Source organism: Lepisosteus platostomus, chromosome 1 (genome assembly GCF_059453375.1).
Source record: "Lepisosteus platostomus isolate fLepPlt1 chromosome 1, fLepPlt1.hap1, whole genome shotgun sequence".
Classification (NCBI taxonomy): Eukaryota; Metazoa; Chordata; class Actinopteri; order Semionotiformes; family Lepisosteidae; genus Lepisosteus; species Lepisosteus platostomus.
The window spans coordinates 6,085,037-6,093,331 of NC_142611.1; positions in this window are offsets into that span (position 1 = coordinate 6,085,037).

Below are 8,295 nucleotides of genomic sequence, written 5' to 3' on the forward strand. Positions count from 1 at the left end.
GAGCAATCAAATAAAAGTAGATTATCTTATAACCAAAACAGATTTTTTAATGTATTACATTCTAGTGATTAGGCAATCACAGCAGGCACTGCTGTAATAGCAAACTGCACATTGTGGCACAAATACCAATTATAGTATCAGCCAAAAATACCAAAAGGGAGAAAGAAGAAAACAACCTGTATTAGGAAAAAATGGAATCATTCAAGTTACCAAGTGATAACTTCATGAATCCTGTTATTTAAATAAGTACTGGATCAAGAAGAACATTATTTCATTAAGAGAATGAAACCTTTCAGGTTTTCTTCATTCTTACATTTCCTACAAATACTTTAGCACTCAGTCAGAAGAGTTTGCTTTCAGCTTCATACTGCCAGTATACAGTATGTAAGTGAAGTGAACATTTATCTCTGTGTGAAGTATCTGGTGCTGCTGGGTGTGACAATTCCAGAGGTGCATGTGGCACCAGGGATTTTTCCCTGATCTCTGCTTTAAGTGGGAAAAGTATTTCTAGATTGGGATTTACTAAGCCTGTAACTAATACAGTACATAACATTTGTATAATTGTGTTTAAAACTGTCATAAGTTAGTCAATCTCGTTACTCCAGTTTATTTAAGATAAAGTTCAGATGTAAAAGGATAGTGTATATGTATGAACTCCTCATGATACAATCAGAAATGAACTCATATTACTGCTTTTTGAGCAAAGCCTGATCTATGTTTGTAGTTCAGTTCTGATTTTAGAAAACAGATGAGAAGTTATTGTCTTGCCGAACAAAAGCCTTGGTCATATGTTTTATTACTTTAAAAAGCTCTTAGATCATGTTGTCTGTAAAATCATGCTTATGCATTATGTGCCATATTACAAGATAACTTCTGATGAGATCAAAAGACTTGTTTCACAAGCATTGCAGGCTCAAAATAAAAACAGAGAAAAAATATATTTTCATGCTTTTTCTTGATTTCGTCAATGTAAATTTCCCTTATACTGTAGATGTAATAGATTGCAATCTTTATAAAATGTTTCCTCACCCTGCATGTTTGCTATGCAAGACCAGCTTCACAGTCAAGTGTAAGGCAGACAGTCGGGGAATTTTTTTTTCACCTTTCTCCAAAGTTCTCTGTCAGACAAGGTGAAACCTTACAATTCATTTATAAAAACAAATAAAAAACAAAGAGGCACTCACCTTCAGGAACAGTCTTGGGCATTATTGCAAAAAAAAAGCATTTTTATGAGAGAAAGCTGAAAGGTGAAACAGAAAACAAAACATATTGCAGAGCCACTGTGGTTTACATTACCTTAATGAATTGTTCAAAAGAATCTTGTCACATTCAGCAGACTTCAGGAATGGTAGATTCAGTCATTTTCCCTGGTCTATCTTCGTAATGACATAGATGCTAATTGCTCCCTGTGCAAAGAAAAACAAAAAAGCCAGTAGCATGGGCGTTATAGATGAAATGCTATTAGCAAAGAAGTATTTAAGCATTTGAGAAAAAAAAACTTGATATAGTTATCAAATTTGATGTGCAGTTAAAACTTTGGTGTGGTAGGTGTGAGACACAGTACATTGATCAAAGGAATAGTCTGGTTTGTCTTGGTTAATTAATTTCTGTGTCAATGATCAAGTGTCAATCAACAGTGCAGGGACACAGCATAAAACAGGCAGCTTTAGAAGGGCTCCAGCAGACAGGAGGGCATGGCAGAAAAACAGAAGGCAAAAGGCAAGAGGTCCTTGTCTAGCTCATCCATAAAGACCATATCTGAGTTAAATATTCTAACCTTGTTAAGAGAACTTGCCATTCTGTTTGTTACGGCCCCAGGTGTCTAGGGGTAGAGGGTTGTAACATTTAGGATGGGTTTGGATGCAGGTGGGTTTTTGGTGAGGGACTTAGGAAGCGTTGACAAAAGTTTGGTGCAGTAGTGATTTATTTATTTTTTTTTATTTAAAAAGTGAGTGGTGCATATACAGGACACAATAACACGGGGAAAAGGAACTTGAGCGGCGCCAAAGGAAAGACAATAACAAAACCAAACGGATCTATCCAATACAGCGAGGACTAACCTAACCCCCACAAACAAAAATAAAAGGGTGTTCGGCGTCTTCACGCACACTTACTTACACTTACAATGTAACCCAACAACCTTACCTGTACATTCTCCCCTGGTGTACAACAAGTTCACAGTTAACAAGAACACAACACGAGTGAACCAATCGCACTATTATGGGAAAACAGGTAACACCGAAGAAAATAGACGAGCACGGAATAGGGTAACAAAATGAGCACAAGCAAGGTGAAAAGGGCAAGGTAGCAACAAAACGCAGGTCATCACAACAGGCCATCAAAGCCGAAGCGAAAAAGCTAACCGAAAGATAATGGAGTCGAACTTCTTCATGTATTTGAACTGTACATCTTGGATTCTGACTGGCCGGGAGTGAGATGAAAATGATGTCACAGCTGCAGCGATAGTGTAATGATGGACCAATGGGGGAGGGGGACGGGGAAAAACAAAACATACGGACACGCACGGGGACGTAACACTGTTGCTTTTAGAAAACTCATATATCCTGAATAGATAATCCTTTAAAAACAGCCTTTCCTGGTTAGTGGATGCAGTTTTAGAATAGAGAGGTACTGTAGGTATCCCATTCATTTTGTAGCATCTGGGTTTACAGAAAGAAACTTAATTGTAGGTCGTACTCTGTTGGTATAGAAGGCAGGTTTATCTTCTTGTTGCCCTGTGTACTGTAGGTATTATAGAGGATTTGTATACATACAGTAGTAGCAGTCTGGGGATTTTCTGGTTGTCAGGACATAGGGCTCTTGTTTATAAATAGTGTAACTTGTATTTTGCATACAAGTTGTTTATGTTGTGTGTTGTTTAGTGTGTGTATTGTCATTATTAATAAATAATTGTTTAGCTCCATGTTTCTGAATTATTATTTTTTTTTCACCATTTTGATTAATCCTTTCAGCCTATTCTTGATATTCTGTATTTTCACAACGCCTATTTGTAACAATATATTTGTTGTTCTAAACAAAAATTCTGTGAGCGAAAAACTGTTCTTATAAATATAGAATGATGTAAAACGTTCTATAAAAATCACACAAAAGAATACAATTTTGGAAAAAACGATCAGAGCAATCCAAGACATCAAAGACCAATTTTATATTTTTAGCAACATGTAGCTAATATAAATGCATTCAATGCTATCTAAACACAGAACACCCAATATGTAAATATACTAAATATACCCATGTAAATAGTGAGCAAAATCACCAGAAAGACCCAATAGTGATCGATATGATTTAGTGACATGTTTAAAAACACGGGAAGTTGTAGGATTATTTTCATATTTATCAACAGTATTAAAATTCTGATTTAAATTTGGTTTCTGTGTGTTTTTGTAAAAGACAAAAGAAAATTTAACCATTTCTTTGGGATTATTAGGTATAATCAATGATAGGAATGCAGTAATACTGCTCCAATATGAAAAACTAAGATCGTTTTTTATTGTTGTTGTTATTTATTTACTCTTAATTCAGTTAATTCAGCATTACTTCACACTGAATATATAAAAATGTAGTTCACAATTTTCCTATAAAACATTGTCCTTAGCATACATTAATATTTTACAGTAATATATTATTATTTTTAATAGAAAGTTATTTAGCTTCCAGAATTCATTTCTTGAAATTGTTTATAAAAGAGGGACAACTTGGTGGACAACCACCAAGAACCTTATAGTGAAATAAAGGAGTTAGATAGATTTCCACACTATTAGTATGTATACTGTATATTTTTAAATATATTGTATTGAGCGGAGTTAAAAACACTATTGCTTTCAGTGTTAACTTCAGGCCTCTCAACATACCAAGGCATATGTTTTTGTCCACATGCAGTATCTATTACATCAAATTCAATAATAAAGATATTACGGGAATGGTTGAGACTTTGAGTCACTTTAGGAGGCCACCTAATAAGTAATCCGAAGCTAAGTCGCCTTCCGTCGCCATCTTAGTTGGGTATCTACTTTACAGATTTTTAATCGTCGCTTTAAGACTGTGATTATCTATCTTAGTGTTAAAACCATATACTGTATGTTATTAATCGATAACCAAAAGTGTTTCGTTTCTTAACTTTGGCCCAAACCACCTGCATGTGTTGCTCGGTAAATTCCCTCACGACTAAGCTCTCCACCACAACTGGATTCAAGAGCTGCAGTGTGAGCTCAAGAATTTGGCATTCTGTCTGATTTTATTTTTAATCTCGTGACACTGAATAAAACAAAAGCCATTTTGAAGACTTGAATAATATTGTAATTACAGCAGTAGTGAATAAACCTAAAATAATTGAACATGATTTAGAGCCTGAATTAATTAGTATGGGGGTGTTGTGTCAGCTGAAATAATAGAATAATTTAAATATATAATCCATTATCTGTTAACAGTAGACAATCAGCATTCATATAGTACACAACCATTTCACATCCTCTATTGACATGGTATCATAAATTATTTATTTCCTTTGAAGTTGGAAAATACAAACATGATAGAAACTAATATAAACAGAATTATTTCATACATTTATGATTTATCAGAAATCCATTTTTGCAGTTTGATATCTCAGGTTCTTTGTAGCTGTTTCATGTCCTTCCACAAAGACCTTTGCTTTAAAAAAAAAGTGTGGCTCGTTTTCCCTCTTTTTGTTTTCTGTCAATTAGTGGCTACAGCTGCTTTGTAGTCTCTCAGTCGGCTATGGAGAGGTCTTGGTGAGGTACAGCTCTTTTTCTTTCGAAAAGGTTGGCCATTTGGCACATTTCCAGATAAAAGCCCAATAACGTCTCCTTGAAAACAGCAGTGTGATCCCTTGAGGCTGAGAATTCCCCAGTCATTTCTTGTACACTGCCAATGGCATTCCAAGTTTGTCCTTGTGTTAAGTACTACAAGCTGACAGACTTTAGTAACTTTTCTCATATATTTTCCCCTCTGTTTCAGCAGTCCCATGCAATTGGAGATACCAGTGTCTCTTCATTAATTCTGTATCGTAAGCTTTAATGCTTTAATTCCTGCTGCAGATTCCCTCAGCACAGTCTGAAAGTAAAACAAGATGAACTATGCCACATTACATAAAAAATGCATGGTCTACTTTATGGTCTACTTTAAATAAACTTTCTTTTTAGAGCATAGGTCTACAGTATTTCTTTACTTTATTCATTTTTCTCCTTTATTTTATTTATTTTCCAGCTTTCAAAGGAAATTATTCATTTATGATGCCATTTAAGTAAAAGACAAAGTAAATTGGTGATAAAATGCACATCACTTGAGTGCAAGATTTTTGCATCTTTTGCTTTTAGAAGTCATACAATTCTAGCACAGCATAGCTTGGATACTCACTGTGTATTATTTTTAATACACATGATTATATTTTATTTCTATAATCGTAGACACTTTTTCGTCAAGCTGTTATGGACAAGTTCTTTACATTTACCACACCCATGCCACCATCTTACCATCCTGACTAGATTTAGCCAAGAGATTCAAATCAACTTTCAGACCAAAAACTTTAATTTTTTCACTTTATAAGTAATGAATTTGTAGACTGAAACTTCCAGGACACATTAAGAAGCCAAATAATTAAAGAAACCATATTGCTACTGTTTGTCTTAACATTAATTTAATGAGGGTTTCCCCTGCAGTGTAAAAAACAAACCAATTGGCCTTTGTTACTCTAAATATTTGGATTATTTAGTGAACATAAAATTACACTAGCTGTAGTCATATTATATTGTACAATCATTTAAATATAAACCTCATGAAGCAAGACTAGGAGACAAATATTCTACTGTACGTAAAACCCCTCTAGATTACATTTTGCTTTGACTGTCTTTGAGTCCTAGAGGTCACAGGATCTATGGGGTTTTTTTCCACCTCTGCTCTTAATAACCTATTGAGTTCTTCATTAGATTATGGAGCCATTTGAGCTATTGATTAGATTAACTAGACCAATTAGAACTATTATAAAGTTCTATAATAATAGAAATACTGTTGGACTCTGGTCTTTATGGACTGGAGTTCTGTATTTATGCTCTACACAGAAAGTTTATTTAAAAAAAAATGTTTTCTATTTAATGCGACATTTTTTATAAAATTAAGTTGCTTTCAGACTGTCCAGAGTGTATCTGAAACAGGAACAATGAACACAAAGCATTTTTTGGAGAAGAAACCAACACTAAACATACCATCACATCATGCAGACAGCCAAGCCTGAGGCAGGAGTCTAGGACTTGAAAGGCGTAAATACGGGGCTGTAAATACTGTTAGTGAGATTCCATTCAGGAACATCAAACTGCCTAAAGTTACAGTACCAATAATGACCCCCTACTGTACACCATTACACAAGCGCCACTAGAATGATTGTGTTCTCTTTCACAGTTTTTATTGTCTTGTGTTCTGCCATCACCAAATTAAAGAAAACCAGGACTAAAACAATACTACATCACATGTAGGGAATCCTGGTCCAACTCCAGAATGAAGTACTGTACTTCCCACAGTGCATACCATAGATCTGTTGTCCGGTACACTCTTAATTATCTCAGGAGATAGTGCTCCAAAAAGGGCATTTGTGCTCTAACATTTACTAGCGAAATATCACAGTTCTCAGATGACATCTGAATCAGTTCTGCATAATTACGGAATGGAGCACTAATAATACAGTACATGGTATTTTACAAGTATTTCAATACAGTAAAATATTTTTGTCTCCCACATGGGTGCTTTTGGCTTTCATTGAGAAGCTTCTTCAGAAACAAAGTTTATAGAAGACTAAGAAACTCCACATCGAGATGGGTAGAAGACATTATCATCCATCTAATTCCATCTGTTGATTCATGAAGACCTCAAGGGACAGAAAGTCAGTTTCAAGTTTATAGACTAGTGTTCTGAGAATAACACTCCCCCGTGTGCTATATTTCTGATACAGTTCCTGAGTAACCTAATTTATAGTCACAATTTACATCCCTGGAGATGCTATTTATAATGAAGAATGTGTTTAAAAATACAGGTAACCATGTACCTTATTCTTAATGCAATATTTGTGTGATACAGATAGAGACGTATATAGGAAATTTATGGAAGCATAGGAAAATATAAACAATAAATAAAAATCACTGAGTTTTGGAGAATATTCTTACTTTAAAAGAAAAATAACTAAAAGTAAATCCCTAAATTTACGATATACTGTTCAAAATAGGATATAAATACACTATCAGAGAAATTAAGCACAAGAACAGAGATACTGTAGATATGAAGATAGTCATCACATAAGGCGATTTTTATTTTTCAGAAATTACAAATCAGTTTGTCCATATACACAATACAATTCATAGTCACAAGTGTATAAAAGGTAATGAACAACAAATATATAATGATATCACTATTGGTGAAATTTTAGACCAAGGCTCAGCAAATACACAAAATATCATTCTCTTGAGTTACAGCATAAAGCCAAGCAATACAGACAGTAACTGTAAATAATGCCAGTAATAATATCTGTAAGGCTGTTTTTTCAACCAGCATAACTGGAAAACCCTATCTACCTCCACTAGACCTCAGAAAAATACTATTCAAGGTGGACATCGACATTGTTTTATTAAACGTCTTATAGACAGCATTGATGGAAGCCCCTTGTTTCCAGACAAACATCTGTGTTTCTAATCGAATAATAGAAATGTCATAAAGAATGAGTTCCACAACTGCTGTTAAAAAGAAGGCATATGTATCATTTTGAAACACAGTTTATTCTTGAGAGATATCTTGAAAGATGGTCTCACAGAGCCTCTTTCTTATTTGTGTATCAATAAAGAAGGGAAATTGAATGTATTAAAGAAAAACACATTAATGGACACACATTGAAAAGCCAACATGAATGTGAATCTCTGAGGTAGTTATTATTCTACAGTATATCACCAGCTCATCTGCAGGACTTTTGAAATGATGTCACATCACTCACCCTACTGAGCATGTTTCCAAGGCTTTAGTGAGTTTTGGGAAAGGCTCATCTTTTCCTTTGTTTTGTGGAAAAAATGATATTTTTTCCCATCTGACAATGCAAAAGTCACAGTTGCTAACATAAGGATTGACCTTTATTTTTGTCAGGTCATGTCTGCTTCATACTATATGCTTCTGTAGCTCCTAAATCTTATTAGATTTGACACTACTTCTTTTAAACCTAGCTTGGAATATCACAAAGGTTAACCCATCTGTAAGGAACTGTGCAAAAGCATCAATATCAGGGCC